Source organism: Solanum lycopersicum, chromosome 4 (genome assembly GCF_036512215.1).
Source record: "Solanum lycopersicum chromosome 4, SLM_r2.1".
Lineage (NCBI taxonomy): Eukaryota > Viridiplantae > Streptophyta > Magnoliopsida > Solanales > Solanaceae > Solanum > Solanum lycopersicum.
The window spans coordinates 35,986,667-36,008,735 of NC_090803.1; positions in this window are offsets into that span (position 1 = coordinate 35,986,667).

The window sequence follows — 22,069 nt, forward strand, 5'->3', positions numbered from 1 at the left end:
TGTGACTGAGTGTATATTGGTCAACATAATCACCTTGTGGCTAATAACAACACATTAAAGAAGCAACCCTCGTTGTACCACAATGCAAAACCAAGAATAAACCACACATCACATTATAGCATAGGAGACAATATAACGAAGTCATGCATAAGCCTCTACAAGATCATGCTACTAACAAGTACACTACATAACCAATTCACTAGAAAGTAGAGAGTCATGGATTATTGACAAATTTTCCTTGTCTTGATAATCAACAATAAATTATTTACAATATACATGTAGAGCCGTAGCTATAGATATAACAATTTAGACTAAATCATACTTCATCTATCCTAAAAATGAGATCACATCATGTACATTACATTATCAATTTATAGGCTAGAAGAACCTAGATCAATCATTACAAATTTGATTGTCTTTATTTACATTAAATCAATAACACCTAATTTATCATCACATTACATTGTATGCATGAGCTAATACAATTCATCATAATTGAGTCTCATAGCAATCATTCTAGCATCAAGTCACTAGATACCACATTATAGGCTAATTTAATTCAAACTTCAAACCTTGATCCATATCAATCAGTCATCGACAATTAACAATCAATACACATACTAGGCAGTAGATATAAGTATTTTAATAGAATTGATCACAATTCAATTTATATAATATCATGATCACAAAGCTTATACATAGGATAAATTGAGATTGAGAGTGCTCATGCGTTCAACATGGTATTGGATTGAAGATAACATTCAAATTAGTAGCTAATTATCTATTATTTAACATTATGATTTTGAATGAAATTTAAGAAAGAACCCTAACTTGGTTGAAAAGAAGTAGTTTGATCATGATTTCTCTTCGAAAACATTTAAAGGGATTCTCTAGATGGAAGATTATAATCACCATACCTCAATGTAGCAGAGAACTAAAAAATCTACATGAAGAATCCAAGATCAAAACTGTTCTTGAGCTTCATCTCCACTGGGGTTTCTAGAGAGGTTTAACATGAAAAATCAATTTGTGAATAGGTATTTCATGTAATAAACTAGCTTAATATACCTAATAATAAATGAATTAACCGCCTAGGTTCAGTTTGGGATGTGCGGTGAATTTTTCATTCACCCTATAAATGAAATAGAGTGCATGGCAGTTGACACAGCCTGCATCAACGACCACCAAATGACGCCCCTTAGGGCCATCAACGGGCCATTGGTGGCCACTGTCGTTTGGGTATGAGGCGGTAATTATTCTAAGCCTTCTCCTGTATAAATACTAATCGATTTCTCACCATCATCGGGGAAAAGGTTAACCTACTGACTGTCGATTGAGGGTCATAGGTAGACACTGCAAGGGCAGTGTCTCGGCAGACTTTGGGTCCTCCTTGAGGGACTTTTGTGGGTCCCTTGGGTAGTCGTACCCATACATTTCCAACATAAATATACTCCTTTAAATTTTAAAGACCCTCCACATAAGTTTCAACAAAAATAAACACGTAAAACATGTCGTGATTGACCAAGACACACATTCACGTCTTCAAGGGCTAACTTTTGAACGTTTTGTACGTTCTTTGATGTTAGACTCCAAATGACATCAAATCAATTATACATGCTTTAAAACAGTTAGTTTACATATTAAAAAGTTTTTAGTCACATGTGAGGCTCTAAAAACCTTTACTCAGTTTGGGGGTCTTACATAGACTCATTGATTTTTTTCTAATGAGATTTGGTATTTTCTAGACAATTTGTTCTCTTCCTTTTATAACTTTTTAGGATCTTGTAAGTCATATTTTTAGAATCCTGCATGGATTGCATCGAAACCCAATTTCTTTTATTCTTTAATACAATGACTTTTTCTTTTTCGTTGCTTTCCTATTTTTTAATATGGAGGGTTTCCATTTTTCCCCATCATCGTGTGTTAAGGAAGATTTCTTGTAGTTCTTGACTTCTCCTTCTTCTTTTCACCATACCCTAACATAGGATTTTGTCTTAGGTTTGCTATTCACTTTAAACCAAAAACCAAGAGTATTATTGTTGGTGGATCACTTAAGGCTTAGGGTACATCAAATTTCTTCCAAACAACAGTAAGGCTCAAAGGGTGTTCAAAAGTGTTTCACTCTCACGGGTTTGACATAAAAGAGGTATACATCAAAGTTGGCTCACACTCTGTAGAATTACCTAATATTATATCAAGAGGATACATTTCCAAATCAATCAGTCTAACCAGTGAAATTCAAGGTTTATTATGCAAGGTTCACAATAAGCTCATCACACAAGGCATTGAAACATAAAGAAAAAAATACTACACAATTTTGCTAGTGTGAATTGGCCATTACAACAGAATAAATTCAATAAATTCCTAACCAAAATGAAATGCAAATATTTCACTTCTTGGCCATGAAATTTTATTTGTCCTCTTTGTATCCATACATTCATGTTCGTTTGATTAAGAGCACCATTAACATCATTATTATTGATTGAAAAAAGGTTAAATTTGTACAACAAGAAGCTATTTCAAAACAATAGGTGGTGAAATTTTTTGAAAATGAAATTGTTTCGGAAGGTCAAAATTATATTGCAACTAAACCAAAAGTCATTATCTCAAACAATCGCAAAATAGTTAAAAAAAATTAAAACGGATGACTGAAATATATTTTACATAAACACAAATATTAACAATAAGCAAACAATCGAAAACAAGGTGGGCCACATCCTACAACACACAAATATATTCGTCCTCAAATATATATGATAATAATCGAAAATTAAAATTAATGAAAGACAGATTTAAGCCCTTTTAAGGTACTAGATACTAATCCTTGTAAGGTAGCTGCTTCAAGTTAAGTCCTTCAACAAATGCAGCCTTAAGCTTATAGAATGGTGGGAACATTTGGTCAAATACCGAGTAATTAATTAAGCTTAGTACAACTTTTCTTAGAAATCAATTGCGCGTATATTCAACCATGTTCTCGAATGTTTCATCAGCCATCTTTTGTCTGTTGGCCTTCTGCTTTGTTCTCATTTGGTGATAACTTTTACTTCTGAGTCGTTTATTACATCATCGAACAAATTTGTACTTCGTCATGTTTTATAAAACATCTCAATAAATCCTTATGTTAAAATGAGAAGATTTATTGAGGCCACTGATCTAGTGGGCGATTTGACGATGTATTCCTGACCTCGCAAAGTTTTACAGACTCTAGTTTTTAAAGATACCTTGAGTGAATCAACGGAAGAGAACTAATCCTCGGTGTGTTCGATGACTTGCCAATTGGGTTTGCTGCTTGCTACTCTTCACTCTGTTAGCACTTACCACATTTCAATCTACAAGATTAACATACCATTATTTATTGTTATGAAATTTAAAAGATAACAAAAGGGTTTTGGGTTGCCTCTAAAATAGTGCATGAGTTAACGTTGCGTCATGACGCAAGTCAACACTTATTCTTCATCCTCAAAGTCACCAATGGTGTATTAGGTGATTCTTTTGTTAATTTGGGATATTGACTTGTCATCAAGTGGCCTATCTAAGCATCTTTGAGATGAATGATCATTGAGTTTGCGGTGATTGTTTCATTAAGAATATCAATGTTATCTTTGATGTCATTAATTTTATTATGTTGTTTTTTGACTTTTTGTTGAAATATTTAAAAGCGATCATCGCTTTGCTCACCTTCCTGCCTCTTTCCTATGTTGCACTCTTAAAGCAAAAAGTTCTTTTTACTCTCCCTGTCTTGTTGTTCTAATCCCTTTACCTTCTTGGATAGAACATCCATTTGAGCTATTAGATTATCCCATTCATATTTCTCTTGGGCAATTTAGTTTGTTTCAACCATATTTTCATGTAGTGTTGCGACGATTTTGTAGCGTTGGTTTAGTATTCCACCATAAAAAAGGTGAACAAATATTCTTCTATTTTTGGGTTTGAGGCCCTGATAGAATAAATACAGTAGTCTCTTGTCAGGCATTCAATAAGACAACGACATTTCTGGAATTGTCTCCTCATTTTCATGTTTGAACATCATTTGACTATCCCTGAGGTTTAACAGCTAAAATTAGTAGTCCTAAAACTAAAAATAATATAAATTATAAAAGAAGTATGTTTTAACATGAAACCACTCGCTGGCAGCGGTGCCATTTATATGTTCTTGTGATATCATGATCAACAACACTAGCCTACGGAGCGACTATCCACGAATAAAAGAAAGTATAATAAGCAAACTAAGGTTTAGAGTCATGTCCCAAAGGAGCAGTAGTGAATATAGAAGCTCAACTTGTCACGACCTAAATCCGGGCCGCGACTGGCACCCACACTTACCCTCCTATGTGAGCGAACCAACCAATCTAAACCTTAACATTTCAAGGTAATATGAACATAAAGTAATGCGGAAGACTTAAACTCATTAATAAAATCAATAACTATTATTATTCCCAAAATCTGGAAGTCATCTTCACAAGAACATCTATAATCAAATTATTAAACTAAGAGTATTCTAAGAAGCTAAAAATACATAAGAAGCTAATCCATGCCGGAAGTTCAAGGCATCAAGACTTGAAGAAGAAGATACAGTCCAAGCTAGAAACATTAGCTCACCCTGAATTTCCGATGTAGTAAGACTGGCTTGAGTTACTGTTGAGTAGAAAATGACGGCACGTTTGCTGCACTCCACAAATAAACAAGAAGAAACAATAAAAGTAGGGGTCAGTACAAAACACGGGTACTGAGTAGATATCATCGGCCAACTAAAAATAGAAAACAGTATGTATTAAGCAATATCATAAAATCAACTAATATCCTTAGCATGCATCATTTACAGTTACCATAACCCTTGGTTACAACACCAAGCACATTAATGAGGACTCACACCTCCTCATCATACTCATTTGGGAATTTAGTTCATTAGATTGGATATATTAACATATTTCAAGATTCATTATCTTTATTCCCCTCGTGTCGGTACGTGACATTCCGCTCCTCAATATACTATCCTGGTGTCAGAACGTGACACTCCGATCCTCATATACTATCCTGGTACCGGAACGTGGCACCTGATCCATATTCTATCCTGGTGTCGGAATGTGACACCCGATCCATATTCTATCCTGGTACCGGAACGTGGCACCCGATCCATATTCTATCCTGGTGTCGGAACGTGACACCCGATCCATATTCTATCCTGGTGTTGGAACGTGACACCCGATCCATATTCTATCCTGGTACCGGAACGTGGCACCCGATCCCCTAATCTTACCACTTTCGTTCATCAAGCCTTCTTTTATGCCAAGGCATCATCATTAACAAAGTAGGTTAGGGTTTCTTTTCAAGATTTGGGATTTAATAGCTTCATCATGCTTATTTATTCACAATTACATAATCACATCATTCATGCAAGCATACAGTTAAGCATATAGAAGGTTTACAATACTACTAACACATATCATTCGTTATTAAGAGTTTACTACGAATAGCATGAAAACCATAACCTACCTCCACCGAATAGTTGAACCAAGCAAGAATTTTCCCAAAGCTTTGTTTCTCCCTTCTCGTTCGATTCTCTCTCTCTCTCTTGTTCTTTCTATTTTCTTTATTCAAACCCTCTTTCTTTTACCCTAATTAGTATATAATTAAGAATAAAAGATGGCAATAATACCCCACTAATTAACTTAGGGTTACCTCTTTTAACCCCTCAAGAATTTTGGTTATTAATATAACCCCACGAAATCTATAATCAAGGAAAGAATAGTCCAAAAACGTCCCTTAAAATATCACCAGCAATTCGACTCAGCCTGGGATTTGCGCAACCTGTGACGGGCCGTCGTGCCTGCGACGCTCCGTCCTGTAGGTCGTCGCAAAGTTCAGAGAATGGACTTTCACTGAAGTCTCCGTGACGGTCCGTCACGCCTGTGACGGTCCGTCCTGCAATTCCGTCACGAAGTTTAGAGAGTCGATTTTCAGTACCCAATTTTAGATTTCCTAAGTGTTTTGAAACGAGACCCTGCGATGGTCCGTCGTGCCCTTGACGGTCTGTCGTGGGGTCCGTCGCTTCTGCCAGTTTTTCCAGAATTGAAGTCTGTTGCTCAAAACGACTAAATAGGTCGTTACAATAGATACCAATTTACCCATCGTTCATCCCCGAACGATCAAAAGAAGGAAAACAAGGGCGAAAAGGAGTACCTGAATATGTAAACAGATGTGGCTTCTTCAACGGGTCGATTCTTCCATTGCACCTTGATGGATGCAATCTCTCTTGACCTCAACTTGCGAACTTCTCTATCTAAAATAGGAACAGGCTCCTCCTCATAAGACAAGTTCTCATCAAGCAAAATTGAATCCCAACGGATGATGTAGTTTCCATCCCCATGGTATCTTTTCAACAACGACACATGGAATACCGGATGCACTCCGGACAGCCCTGGAGGCAAGGCTAACTCATAAGCCACCTCTCCTACTCGCTTAAGTACTTCAAATGGTCCAATGTACCTTGGACTTAGTTTACCCCTTTTACCAAACCGCATCACCCTTTTCAGTGGTGAAACTTTCAACAAGACTTGTTCATCCTCCATGAACTCTAAGTCTTTAACCTTTCGATCTGCATATTCTTTTTGTCTACTTTGCGCCGCTAGAAGCTTTTCTTGAATAGACTTCACTTTCTCTATCGAATCCCTCAAAAGGTCAGTACCCCAAGGCCTAACCTCAAATGCGTCAAACCAACCAATGGGAGACCTACATCTCCTACCATACAATGCATCGAATGGAGCCATATCAATTCTTGAGTGATAGCTATTATTGTATGAAAACTCCGCTAAGGGTAGGAAGCTATCCCAATGACTACCAAACTCTATCACACACGCACGAAGCATACCCTCCAACACTTGAATCGTTCTCTCAGACTGACCATCGGTTTGAGGATACAACGCAGTACTAAGGTCCAACCTAGTACCCAATTCCGCCTGCAATGTTTTCCAAAACTTAGAAGTAAACTGCGTACCTCTATATGATATGATGGATAGTGGAATCCCATGCAATCGAACGATTTCTGAGATATAGATCTTGGCTAACTTCTCTGCATTGTAAGTCACCTTTATCGGAATGAAATGAGCAGATTTAGTTAACCTATCAACAATCACCCAAATGGAGTCATACTTACCCATTGTCCTTGGAAGACCAACCACAAAGTCCATTGCAATTCTTTCCCACTTCCATTCCGGAATGGGCATTCTCTGAAGTGTTCCTCCGGGCCTTTGGTGTTCATACTTTACTTGTTGACAGTTTGGACACTTGGAAATAAAGTCAACAATATCACGCTTCATTCTACTCCACAAAAAGTGTTGTTTTAGGTCTCGATACATCTTGTTGCACCCGGATGTATAGAATACCTTGAATTATGAGCCTCTGTCAGAATAGTGTTGATCAAATCATCGACGCGGGGTACACATACCCTTCCCTTGATTCTCAAAACACTTTCCTCATTGATTTGTGCTTCCTTAGCCTCCCCTCGCAATACTTTATCTTGGATTCGCCTTAGTTTCTCACCATCAAACTGTTTTCCCTTAATTTTGTCAAGAAAAGAAGATCTTGACTCCACACTAGCCAACAATCCTCCCTTCTCGTTTACTTCTAGCCTCATCAAGCCGTTAGCAAGAGTCTGAACCTCTCTAGCCAATGGACGTCTAGAAACTTGCAAGTGAGCTAGACTTCCCATGCTTCCCGCTTTTCTACTTAAAGCATCCGCCACAACATTCTCCTTCCCCGGATAATACAAAATAGTGATGTCGTAGTCCTTCAGTAGTTCCATCCATCTCCTCTGTCTCAAGTTCAAATCCTTTCTGAGTAAAGACATACTGAAGGCTACGGTGATCCGTGTAAACCTCACACTTAACCCCATATAAATAGTGTCTCCATTGTTTTAATGCAAACACTACCGCAGCCAATTCCAAATCGTGGGTCGGATAGTTACGTTCATGCACCTTTAATTGCCTTGAAACATAAGCAATCACACTCTTCTCTTGCCTTAGTACTACACCCAAACAAGAAAAGGATGCATCACAATAAACAATGAAGTTCTTACCCTCTACTGGCAAGGTAAGGATAGGTGCGGTAGTCAACAAAGTCTTGAGCTTCTGAAAGCTTTCCTCACATTCATCCGACCATACAAATGAGACATTCTGCTTAGTCAAGTTCATCAATTGGGAAGCGATAGAAGAGAATCCCTTGACGAATCCAGCGGTAGTAGCTAGCTAACCTAACAAAGCTCCTTATTTCTGACACATTAGTAGGTCTTACCCAATTCTTCACTGTCTCAATCTTAGAAGGATCCACCATCACTCCATCCTTTGAAACCACGTGTCCCAAGAAGGACACTGCATCTAGCCAAAACTCACACTTAGAGAACTTGGCATAAAGCTTTTTCTCCCTTAACATCTCCAATACCATTCTCAAATGCTCTTCATGTTCCTTCTTGCTCTTTGAGTATACCAATATATCATCAATAAATACGATCACGAAAAGGTCCAAATATTGCTTAAAAATCCCGTTCATCAAGCTCATGAACGCAGTAGGGGCATTCGTAAGACCAAAGGACATCACTACAAATTTGTAATGCCCATACCTCGTTCGAAAAGCAGTCTTTGGCACATCCGTTGCCCGTATTTTCAATTGATGATAACCGGATCTCAAGTCAATCTTAGAGAAGACACAAGCACCTTGTAACTGATCGAACAAGTCATCAATGCGGGGAAGAGGATACTTGTTCTTTATGGTTACCTTGTTTAGTTGTCTGTAGTCTATACACATTCGAAAACTCCCATCCATCTTCTTTACAAACAAAACCGGAGCACCCCAAGGGGATGCACTTGGTCTAATGAAGCCTTTGTTCAATAACTCTTGAAGTTGTGCCTTTAACTCTCTTAACTCCGCGGGAGCCATTCTATAAGGGGGTATAGAAATGGGGCGAGTACCGGGTTCAAGATCAATACAGAAGTCAATATCCCTATCCGGTGGCATACAAGGAAGATCTTCAGGGAACACATCCAGAAACTCACGAACTACTGAAACCGACTCAATCGAAGGTACTTGGGTAGTGTCATCCTTGAGATGTGCCAAGAAAGCTAAACATCCTTTACTAACCATTTTCTTAGCACGAAGAAAGGAGATGATACGTACCGGATTGGAAGTGTAGTCACCCTCCCACACTAACGGGTCTGTCCCAGGCTTGGCTAACGTCACCGTTTTAGCATTACAATCCAAGATTGCAAATTGCGGAGAAAGCCAAGTCATACCTAGAATCACATCAAAATCATCCATTTCTAAGATAACCAAATCTACATAAGTGTTGCTCCCCACAAAGTTTACCAAACAAGACCTATATACCTTTTCAACTACCACAGACTCACCCACCGGAGTAGAGACACGAATAGGCATATCAAGTAATTCACAATGTAAATTTAGACCATTAGCAAATGAGAAAGATACATAAGAAAACGTGGATCCAGGATCAAACAATATAGAAGCCATGCAATCACAAACCAAAAGATTACCTGTGATGACAGCATCAGATGCCTCCGCTTCAGACCGCTCAGGGAAAGCGTAACAATGGGACCTATCGTTCATCTGTCCGTTGCCCCTACCTTGTGGTGATGTAGTGTCTCCAGTTTGCCCCTCACCTCGGCCGTTTTGGTGACCACCATTTCCTCGACCACCACGTCCTCCAGAATAACGACCACTGCCATGACCACCTCTACCTCTAACATTTGGAGGTCTGTAACTCTGTTTTGGACAATATCTCTTAATATGTCCAATCTCCCCACATCCATAGTACTCTCTGGGTTCATGCATAGGTCTCTCAGAGAAGTGTTGACCGGTCGGAGGTGGACCCCCAACTACAGTCTGTAGTGAAGACTGAATGGGTCGAACTGCGTAACATCCCGAACCCTGTCCTTTAGTGTAAGAACCACTAAACTCACCTCCCTTTCGAAACCTTTTTGATGTCGATGTTGTGGTGAAGTCGTCTGGCTTCACTCCTTCCACTTCTATCACAAAGTCTACAACTTCTTGGAAGGATTTTGCCGTTGCCGCTATCTGTAAGGCCGAAATCCTTAATTCTGACCTCAACCCCTTCACAAACCGGCGAATTCGCTCTTGTGGACTGAAACACAGTTGGGTGGCATGCCGGGATAATGCACGAAACATAGCCTCATATGCATTGACCGACATCCTACCTTGCTCTAGGCTCAAGAACTCATCCCTTTTCCTATCCCTCAAAGTTCGGGGGATATACTTCTCTATAAACAAACTAGAGAATGAGGCCCAACTCATAGGTGGTGCCTCTGTTGGTTGACACTCAATAAGTGACCGCCACCACATTTTGGCGTTCCCTTGAAACTGATAACTCACGAACTCAACACCAAACCGTTCTACTATACCCATCTTGTGTAGTAGCTCATGATAGTAAACCAGAAAATCGTAAGCATCGTCAGATTACGCACCCTTGAAGACTGGAGGTTTCAATTTCAAGAACTTACTAAAAAGTTCATGCTGATCATTTGTCATTATAGGCCCAGTAGTCAGACGTGGAAATGTGCCTATGTCCAATGGAACATCCATGCGAGGAGCCATAGTAGCCGCATGTTGTACATCTGAAACCGGAGGTGTTGGCGCAGAAAACACTGGAGGTGCCTGACCTTGATCAGATAACCCGCTAAGATAAGCCAGAACCTGATTAATCATCTCTGGGGTAGGTTGGGGTGGCATTTCCTCATTTTGCACTTGTTCAGTTTCCCCATCCTCCCCTTCTCTTTTTACTTCCTCAGTCGGTGGAGGAGTCACTGCCCTAGTATCAGATGGGCTAGGTGTTCGTCCTCTTCCCCTACAGGACGTCCTCCCACGACCTCTTCCACGGCCCCTCGCCGCTGTTCTTCCTCGAGCCACAGCCCCAGTGCCTGGCTCCGTTTTTTATTGTCTGGCCGGTGTTGGTGTTGATGTAGTCGTTGCTCTAGTTCTAACCATCTGCGAAAGAGAGTGAAGATTGTCAGATACCAATTCGTATCGCCTAGATACCAATTGGACTCAAGTAGTAGCACGAAAGAAAGAATGAAAGAGTGAAATTTTCCTAAAGTCTTATAGCCTCTCAAGGAAAAGTAAAGGCGTCCCCCTACCAATCCTTAAGACTCTACTAGACCTGTTCTTGTGTGATGAGACTAACGAACCTAATGCTCTGATACCAAGTTTGTCACGACCCAAATCCGGGCCGCGACTGGCACCCGCACTTACCCTCCTATGTGAGCGAACCAACCAATCTAAACCTTAACATTTCAAGGTAATATAAACATAAAGTAATGCGGAAGACTTAAACTCATTAATAAAATCAATAACTATTATTATTTTCCAAAATCTGGAAGTCATCATCACAAGAACATCTATAATCAAATTATTAAACTAAGAGTATTCTAAGAAGCTAAAAATACATAAGAACCTAGTCCATGCCAGAAGTTCAAGGCATCAAGACTTGAAGAAGAAGATCCAGTCAAAGCTAGAAGCATTAGCTCACCCTGAATTTCCGATGTAGTAAGACTGGCTTGACTTATTGTTGAGTCGAAGATGATGGCACGTTTGCTGCACTCCACAAATAAACAAGAAGAAACAATAAAAGTAGGGGTCAGTACAAAACACGGGTACTGAGTAGATATCACCTGCCAACTAAAAATAGAAAATAGTATGTATTAAGCAATATCATAAAATCAACTAATATCCTTAGCATGCAGCATTTACAAGTACCATAACCCTTGGTTACAACACCAAGCACATCAATGAGGACTCACACCTCCTCATCATACTCATTTGGGAATTTAGTTCATTAGATTGGATATATTAACATATTTCAAGATTCATTATGTTTATTCCCCTCGTGTCGGTACGTGACACTCCGCTCCTCAATATACTATCCTGGTGTCGGAACGTGACACTCCGATCCTCATATACTATCCTGGTACCGGAACGTGGCACCCGATCCATATTCTATCCTGGTGTCGGAACGTGACACCCGATCCATATTCTATCCTGGTGTCGGAACATGATACCCTATCCATATTCTATCCTGGTACCGGAACGTGGCACCCGATCCCCTAATCATACCACTTTCGTTCATCAAGCCTTCTTTTATACCAAGGCATCATCATTAACAAAGTAGATTAGGGTTTCTTTTCAAGATTTGGGATTCAATAGCTTCATCATGCTTATTTATTCACAATTACATAATCACATCATTCATGCAAGCATACAATTAAGCATATAGAAGGTTTACAATACTACTAACACATATCATTCGCTATTAAGAGTTTACTACGAATAGCATGAAAACCATAACCTACCTCCACCGAAGAGTTGAATCAAGCAAGAATTTTCCCAAAGCTTTGTTTCTCCCTTCTCGTTCGATTCTCTCTCTCCCTCTTGTTCTTTCTATTTTCTTTATTCAAACACTCTTTCTTTTACCCTAATTAGTATATAATTAAGAATAAAAGATGGCAATGATACCCCACTAATTAACTTAGGGTTATCTCTTTTAACCCCTCAAGAATTTTAGTTATTAATATAACCCCACGAAATCTATAATTAAGGAAAGAATAGTTCAAAAACGTCCCTTAAAAATTCACCAGAAATCCGACTCTGCCTGGGATTTGAGCAACCTGTGACGGGCCGTCGTGCCTGCGACGGTCCGTCCTGCAGGTCATCGCAAAGTTCAGAGAATGGATTTTCACTGAAGTCTCCGTGACGGTCCGTCACGCCTGTGACGGTCCGTCACGCCTGTGACGGTCCGTCCTGCCATTCCGTCACGAAGTTCAGAGAGTCCATTTTCAGTACCCAATTTCAGATTTTCTAAGTGTTTTGAAACGAGACCCTGCGACGGTCCATCGTGCCCTTGACGGTCCGTCGTGGGGTCCGTCGCTTCTGCCAGTTTTTCCAGAATTGAAGTCTGTTGGTCAAAACGACTAAATAGGTCGTTACACAACTAGAATTTTCGTTCTAGTAAGTAATAGTATCAGAAATTATCGAATCAAATTTAGTTTGTAACACTGAAGTGTGAAATATCAAAAGGGTTTGTCACTAGTAGTAAAAACAACAAAAAAATAACTAAAGGGAAACAAGTTTAGGGAGATGTTGTTGGGGTGCAGCTGCAATATATGTTGAAGTAAACTATTGGGTACATCCTTTTGATTGGAAATTTGTAAAATAATGATGACTAGGCTAAGATTTAGGTGAAAGTAAATTACCTCTCAAGCAAGTTAGCCCATATCAAATAGGTTCTTCTCGAACACCCACTCTTCTTATCAAGACCAGCCTACGCCATATCCACACCCGCATATTCGATGATGAGGACTAGGATAAGGGACTAAGGTACACCCTCTCGGCCTGAACCTCATGTTTTCCCACTCATTAGGACATCAGTTTAGCGGTCTTGGTTTCTCGATCTCTCTCTAAATAAAGACAAAAACACATGGGTGGTTTTGCATCTGCAACTATAAACCCATTAACTTAAATCACAACCTCTACAAGAAATCACCATTTAAATGCATCTAACCTATCAGTAAACAAGATCCAACAATAATATCAACACACATTTGCTAAATTACTCCCCACGAATAAGGGTTATAAGACATACATAAAGCAATAACTAAATACACCTAAAATGCTAATGAAATAAAATGGATATAAGAAATTACACCTTCACATGAGCAAAGAAAGAAGAATTGAGAAGACGCACATCCTATTTGAGGAACAAGAACTCCTTTCTTCAAGTCTCCCACAAAACCTTCTCCAAATTTGATAGAAAACTATTAAGCATAACAACTAAGTGTCTAAATTACACAATTATATCTCTATTTTTCTCCTCTCCTTAAAAAATAATAAAGATTTCTGTATTTATAGATTTCAGAATTTCTATTGACGAATAATTAATTCTACGAGGTTAGTCGCGCACACAGAGTGATTCAGTGATTCAATCATCTTCTAGATCATAGTGTTTTTTGACTTGCCTTTAGCCTCTACTCATTCAACATTATATGGAAGAATACTTCTACATCGAGGAACTACTCGGTGAAGAGTTGACTTGTTATTTTGATCACATTATTGATCTACTTGCTTTGAGGCTTTGCTTGCTGGAACAAAGGGCGATCAACATCCTTTTGGCTAATTGCCAAGCATACTCAATGATGCTTAGGTGTTTCGATTTAGTTTATTTCATCCTTTTTGTTTCTATTTTGCTACTAGGTGTTCATGCTTACACTAAAAATGAAGATTTTTCATCAGATATTAAGATAGAGTGAGAATTTGACGAAACTTTTTCCATTAAATAATGCCTAAAATGAGTTCAATCTGATGGCCCATTAATGTAAGGGGGTTTTTAAGTGTATAAATGCATTGAAAAGCTAATTGGCGAAGTGCTAAATGCAGTAAGGCTATTCGTTAAAATTGAAGTACAAAAGGTATAAGGGTGCAGAGGATAGGTGATGAAAAAATCTGTCAACGAGTCAGTGAGTGCATTCTCCAAATTAAGTTATCGTCCAAAGTCACAGATCATTCGATACATAAACTATTTAGTTAAGGGAGAAGTAGGGAGGTTAAGTGAACCGCCGAACCAGCCAGACTTTCAAATTTAATCTTGTAACCCCTGATAATGTAACATAAACTTACACAATTAAATTTCAATGAAGACCCATATAAGTTTCTCATCCCCAGCTTGCAACAATTCAATTAAAAGAACAATCGACACAGAGTCACCTATTATAATCAATAATATATGAAATCCCAGTAACTCAGATAGTCAACAAAGATATTACTAACCTATGGTGCCGAATTAGATTCTAATGATGTGGTATGAAGCAATGCTATCGAAATGAAAGCACAATTCAGCACTTAAATTACTCTAAAATACAAAAGTATAACTACTACCGTGTTTGTGTGAGTTTGTGAAAATGGACAAAGTGAAAGAAAGTAAATAAAATATAACTTTTAAATTTTCGCTAGTGACTGTCCAACTTCGTCTTATTAGGTGATGTTAGTCAATATTACCAATCACTAAGGGAAGAGCTCAATATCTAATTACCTAGCAAAATATAACAGGATTTTCATTTCATGTAGGCATCACATCGACATACATTGTTGAGATTGCCATTTGGGTTAGTGATGCACCCACGAAATTCTTACTCCGCCGAGTTTTACAGTCTCCGCATTTGAGGTGTATTAATTAAAATGGCGGGAATGTTCGGGTATGCTGAACTTGTCGGCGATCTACCAAAGGACTTGTTACTCGTCTTTGTATTTCTTTTTTACAAATTCCCTCACTTAGTCTGTACAAAAAACACACTATTATTTTACATATAAAAAAATAATCTATAGGTTTTTGTTTTGCTTTTCAAACAACACCTTACTTAACATCATTGCATGAAACATCATGTTGTGGTAGGCTTCATTTTCGTGGTTTTCTACACCACCACTATGTGACTCTCTGCTTTTTTGCGAATTGAACTGTAGTAACTCTTGACCCATGACATTCTCAACCACTTGGACAACTCTGTAGTTAGAATAAATCATTTTTTTCATCCCTTTGATGTCTCCTTTTGATTATTCTCGTAATCTATCCTATTGTGTCACCTTTGAAAGAATGGTTGAAAGTATTCCATCAATGCATCTCACCTAATGATCACTAAGAAATTTTAGATTATGAGAGAGTGTATACGTATCCTTCATCCTGTGTTAGGCTTCAACCTACATCATCCTTTTTTTTGCAACACACCCATCTAAGTCATCAACGTGGCTAGAATGAAGTCTTTTTCTACCTCTAGGTTCATTTTAGACACATCTTCAAGAAGTTTAAGTTCTGCTGAGTATGGATCCTTTAGAAGACTACACGAAACAATATTATCAACCAGTCTCTTAGTTACATGGTTGAAACCTCGATAGAAATAGTAAATTTGTATTATGCTGGGAACCTCATGACTCGGGCATTGAGTTCTATGTCCTTTAAATGTAGCCCAAGACTATTCAATAATTTCACCTTCCGATTGTTTGAAGGTTAGGATTTTATTGCAAATTATCATTACGTCCAGTGTAGGCCATTTATTTATCTCCAATATAGAACGTGATGTATTAAACATAAGCACTAACAGTTAAAAGTGAAACCAAGTCGAAAATAAGGTTAGTAGAAACTATAACTGAAAAGAACCGATACTCTAGAAACTACATTTTCATGTGACACCACTAACCGAAAGCAGAAACATTTAATGTTTATCATGAAAAATTACACTAACCTTCAATATGAGTGTTTATAATCATCCATAGTTTAGTAGCCAACCAAGGGTTGGGGTTGTATCCCAAAGGAGAAGTTTTGAGAGTTTTTAGTTAATTAGAGTTTCATCCTACGAATACGATCATTTTAAATTTGAGCGGTGACACAAAAGTGTGAAATATTAATTGGGGATATGTCACAAGTAAAGTAAAAGTAGTAGAAATTAGGTAAATATCATCTATTGAGAGATGTTTTTGGGGTGTGACTGGAATAAGATGAGATAAATTGTAGAGTACATGATTTCTATAGGAAATTTACAAGATAATAATGACTAGGCTAAGTTTTAGATGGAAATAAGTACCCTCTCGAGCAACAAACCCTTTTTATAATATGTTCCTCTCGAACACTCTTTCGCTGCAGAAGTCCAACATATGCCTTACCTTACTGTGTTGAGCTTATTTTTTGGATATGGGTCTAGGGCTGACCCTCTCGGGCTAAACCTCATTTCTGACCACCCCTTACGCCATCATTCTATCTATCATGGTTTCACGACTCCCTCTCGAGCAAGACAAAAACACATGTGTGAGTTTGTGTTTTCAAGTATAAACCCATTAAGTTAAACCAAAACCACTATGTGAAATAAAAATTAAATACATCTAACATATCAGCAAGAAAGACCCAATGAGAATATCAACTCATATTTACTAAATCACATCCTTAGAATGGATGTTTTTTAGCTAAACATCAAGAAATAAAAAAATACACCACAAATGATAATGAAATAAAATATGTATAAGAAATTAAATAATTATTTAAGCAAAGGAAGAAAAATGGAGATTACCCACTTCCTACATGGGTGAGATGAAAACCTCCTTTCTTCAAGACTCCCAAAACCCTCTCCAAACATGAGAGAAAACAAAAGAAAATAATATTCTAAGGTAAGAATTACCGAAAAGTTGGATCTACAAAAGATTAACTAAGACATGCATTTATAGATTTTAGATTAAATTTTGTGGTGGATCATTCAGCGATAGTGGTGATCTGCTGTCTCATAATCATTTCATTCTTGCCCTTAGCATATTCATGTTTTTGACCATTGGGCGGTATAACACTTCTTTATGAAAATGTTCGGTGAAGCACCGACTACTCCTTTCATCTCCATTTTTATCCGTTACCTTCAAGGTTTCGCATGCTGGAACAAAGGGCGGAGTAATTCCTTTTGAAAACTCTCCAAATGCATTTGGTGAACCACATGCTTTAACTTATGCGTTTTTTCAACAGTTTTTTTCCCTTTTGCATGTAAGTGGCCATGCTTGCACTCAAACATTAAATACTTGAATCAAAAGAGATTTTATCAAATATTGAGACTAAGTAAGCATTTAAGGACATTATTCCTATCAAAACAAAGCCCTAAATGAATACAAGTGGTGGTTTCATCATCTCTTATTGAGCATCAAGTTGATCCTTATCTTTCTCCGCCTCTAACATATCAAGAGCCTAATGCTCCATCAATCATCTCTATTGATAGTCACATGCATATCTAAACATGGCGGGATATCTTCACCTAGAATTTCAGCTTACTCAAATAGTGAAGTGATGTTTGTGAATTTTAGATGATCTACATTCTTCCTAAATTCAAAAACCTTGGCTTTCCAAGTCATATCCTCACTATTAACCCCCTTTCCTCTCTTATAAGTCTCTATTATCACCGTGAGAGAATCTATCAATGTCTAGAGGGGTGTCATAGCAACTTAAATAACTCACTCAATCATCCCAAGCACCTCGGCATCTTGCCGGGAAGCTCAATAGGAACTCCGGCCTCAATCCACCTCATGGTGGTATCAAAAATAAAGGAAACTATCCAACCCTTTAGGCCATCTAGCATTTCTGTTGTCATAAAGATAAATTAAACTTGATCAAACCTTGCAGATATATTAAGTACATCATTAATACGATCACTTCTACTTCTCAGATTCCTCACTTGTACCATCATAAATGCCAACGGTTTGAAGGCACTAGACTTATTATTCCGCTAGGGTACTTGATCACCACATAATTTATAGAACTATCTAGCCAGGTTGGAGTATATGAGTCACGAGGATTTGTGAATACTTTAAACATGTGGAACTGAATGGTGTCCATACAAAAATGAACATGTCCACCACACTATCTATGATCAATCTCTTCTTTACATAAATGGTCGTCAATCCCTTAGTCTTTAGTAGATTTAGTTATCTGGGAGGATGACCTTGAAGTCGTGGTGCTAGAACAATTATTTTTGCGGCAGTTGGAACTATCCAAGAAACAAGAGGGGAATACTTGGGGATCCTAAATGAACTTGACGATCCCTTCCACAAATTTTTGCTCGTCTGCTCTATAGTATTGGGCATCCTGATTCTCAGAGAATACAACCAGAAAATAAAAGTATTCCACATAACTATTGGAGTTGTACTCCGTTCTCTCAACTACGGGTGTTTTTTCAAAGGTGCTTTCTTTCCATTTTAGTTGGAAGAAACACCTCAATCATTTCTTAATATCCCACGTGGTTGTTTGCGAGGCGGAATGACACTTTCAACCTAATTTGTCCTAGATAAATATTAAAAATACATCAAAAAGAGAAAGAATTTACAGAATCTCGGTTGTAGAAAGACCCGTCGAACAAGTTGTTGACTCATTTTGGCGAGCCAGATAGCGTTCGCCAAAAGGACCAACATGAAAAGTTTTAGAAATAATACTAATCGACGATATTCATTGATTTTTGGGGAACTTTCCATGCTACTCGCCGAGCTTAGACTAACCCATAAAAATTTATAATATGTTTTATGTGGTAGGGGCGTAGAAAGTCTGGTCACAATAACTTTCCAGCGAGCTCAGTCTTCCCGTTGAATGTTACATACTCAAATTATCCAAATCAAGTTATTAAGAAAGATCAGTGGAGGGATGTCTAGTAACCACCAAACCATTTGGTGAGCTTGACCCAGCTCACCAAACTGTCCATCGTGCAAAATTTCAACTCTGTTTTTCAAAGATAAACCCGCGTACCTCAAAATCAAAATCAAACTCACACACTACACAATTCATACAAGATATATTACTCTGCATAATTAGTCTTTCCCCAATTTGGCCTAAATTGGCCATATGAAGAATTTTCCCCTTAAAAATAATGTTAACCTCTCCATCATTAGGCAAAGTACGTCATTTTTCTCAATTAGGTGTTACTAATGCTTCACTCAACTAGACACAACATAATATAACTGAAATCAAAAAATTTAGAGTCATATATAATTCATTAAACACTGTTATTCATAAGTTTATGCAATTAAGCACAATTTTGAAACACAACATAATAAAACAAAGATAAAAATCACTATTTCAATCAGTACCCAATAGAAAACATCAAAAAAAATTCAAAGGCATTTGAGTTCAAACACTTTATGAAAAGTTTGGAGTTCGGAAAACAAACTTCAGTGCCAAATAAAGTTTTTGATTTTATAACCTAGACACAATAATAATTCAAATCCACGCACGAGATCGCATACCCAGTGATGAAAAATACAAGAAATTATAATTAAGATTTTGAGTGTGTGTTATAGTATATTGGGTAAGTATGAGAGAATGTAAAATATTTTTAAATTCTAAACGATTTCGAATTTTAAAACCTTTCAATTCGAAGCCTTTTCTATGGAATTAGTCGACCACGCAAAACCACTCGCGGATCCACCAAATGGAGATTTACTTTGCCTTGGTTTACAAGACATGTAGTCTAATTTAGGGTCTAAATAGAAGAAATAATCGGGCTCGCCGACCTATTTAGTGAGTCATTGATTTAGCCAATGGCTCGCAGAGTGATAGAGATTTCCACTTCCTATTTTTGTAATTCTAACGAATGTCCAAGTTACATTTGCCAACCTCTTTTGTGTGTCATTGAGGACACCTGGCTCGCCAAACTATATATTTTCAAACGCACTCCTGTTTTCAACCTGCACAATTAACACCCATTATTTGAGAAAATCAAACACAAAGAGTTACTAACATGACTTACCTCTGAAAAAGCACCTTAGTCAACATCGTGGCACGATGTAAGTACCCATTCACACTTCTTTTTGGGGTTTGCTATAGTATCTCTAAACTCCCATTATTGTTTTGGGTATCTATCTTCTTAATTGTCATTGAGTTAGAGGTCACTATTTGGTTTAAAGTTGATACATCTTCCTTCTATTCCTTCAGAACTTTATTGGACCCTCCAACCTTGTTGACAATGCATGAGAGAATGTCTTATGTATGGACACCCTCAAAATATTTTGGCTTTTCATGCTCATAGAAAGGAATATACCTATATTTCTCCCCTCTCTTTCTTTCAAAATAGCATTATGCTCACGCTAATCTCTGTCACAGTCTATCCATCCTTCATCTTTATTTTGACCTTGATTTCCACCCTATCTAGGGTAGTTAGCACGATAACCTCCTCCTTGGTTGGCTAAGAAGTTTACTTCCTTATTTACTTCACTTCAAATTGGGCTTCATCGAGGTTTGCTCCTCCAACACCCAACGCATTAACACACCTTGTACAAACAAACATAAATTTATTAGACAAGATATCTAGCTTGGTCATTATATTTTCAATGTTTTAGTTTCTCTCTTATTCTTTATCAATCTGCTCTTTTTCCATTCTAATGTTTAGAGGAGAGACACGCTCCTCATGAGTTCACCATTCTATGTTGATGTTAGTTATGCAATCACGGATTTGGGAAGCTATATCATAAGGTTGTTGCATTATGCATATGGGAACAAGTTGATCAGAAACTCTTTTATTTAGTTTATCAAGACTCCTATAAAAGTATTTCGTCAACATGCTATAGGGAAATCCATGATTTGTGCACTGGAGCAACGATTTCTTGAACCTCATCAAAGTGTCGAGGATTGGCTAACCATCCAAACATTTAAAATTTTTGATATAGCTTGTAAGCACCATCCTCTTTTTCGGAAGGAAAACTTCACTTTTAACACTATGATCATCCCTATACAAGATATGATGCGATATTTTGGTAACTCAACCAACTATTTACTAGCCTTGCCCATTAGAGAAAATGGGAACAACCTCAACCAGAACGATTCTTGCGATCTGTTCTTGAATTAGAGTAGTCCACAAACGTCATCAAAATTTTTGATATTCTCATGGGGATCTTCATGAGCTAGCCCTAAAATAAACCCTTCAGTTTTAAGAGATAGAGTGTGGTGCTTATGATGTGAAGACAAGGTTTCCTTCAGATAGAGACAAACAAATTGTTACCACCCTCAAAGTGAAATAGGGTGAACTAGAGCCTTACATGGGTTTTTGTCACATTCAGAGACCACACCCTAGAAGATATGGAACTCTCGGAGTGCAACCAAGATACTTGACCTCTCAGAGGTGTTGTAAAAGCCCTTTCATATCGTTCATTGTATATACAAATATGAAATGCACTGTGGAATTCAAACTTTTCACAAACAATCTATAAGTCTTTAAAAAATCTTTCATATAAAACTCATTGGAAATACTAAGTTTTATTCATCAAATATAAGACACTAGAATACGTTGGGACACAACCCATACACAATAGAAATAAGTACTACTAAATCTATTATAATACTGCGATAGTCAAACGAGGACTTAGTTCAAATTACTTGAACAATCTTCAAATCCAAACTTTGATCTGCAAAAGCACATTCACCTATGAATTACTTTAGAGATAGATAAAAACATGTGATTCGTACAAACACATGTAATAAGCAAGGCATAATGCA